Source organism: Python bivittatus, unplaced genomic scaffold, assembly GCF_059951505.1.
Source record: "Python bivittatus isolate LINGU-HERP-01145 unplaced genomic scaffold, Pbiv_v1 ctg000190_np1212, whole genome shotgun sequence".
In the NCBI taxonomy this organism is placed as follows: domain Eukaryota; kingdom Metazoa; phylum Chordata; class Lepidosauria; order Squamata; family Pythonidae; genus Python; species Python bivittatus.
Genome location: NW_028277042.1, coordinates 14,326,300 through 14,326,876, shown reverse-complemented (window position 1 = coordinate 14,326,876; position 577 = coordinate 14,326,300).

Genomic DNA, 577 nt, shown 5'->3' with positions numbered 1-577 from the left:
ATACTACACATATTGTGAGAAGGAGAGAGACAAGGGTCAACCTGAAACTGCTATTTCTTCAGCTATCTGAAAAGTCTGTCTTTGAGATGGCACTTAATGGGGTTGTTTGTTCAATGTTATGGATTTGATTCTGAAAAGGCATGAAAGCAACTCGGTTGGCAGCTCATTTCTCACTGTGGGAACAGAGGTGGTGGCATTAATGCGTTGCCAATGTCTGCTTCATTCATGCTCCTACCTACTTCGAAGCACCTTTTCAAAATTAAAACTGACACGTTGCACAGACCTAGAATTTAATCTAGGGAGGCTAGCTCTCTTATCCTGAAAGCTACAGTCCTGCAATTGTATCTTGTGTATTCAGGTTACAAAAGGGGCTTCATATAATAGAATGAGGAGTCTCTGTACAGATTTCAGATTAGTCACATCAGCATCTGTTGCTCTGTGCCATGGCCTCTATCAGCCATTCAGGAAGTGAGCTGGAAGAATAGAGATAAAAGCTTGGACTTCAAGATAAGAAAGTGGCTGAAATGCCTGGTCCAGCGACAGATAAAGGAAGCTGTCTATTCTAGCAAGGTTCAGG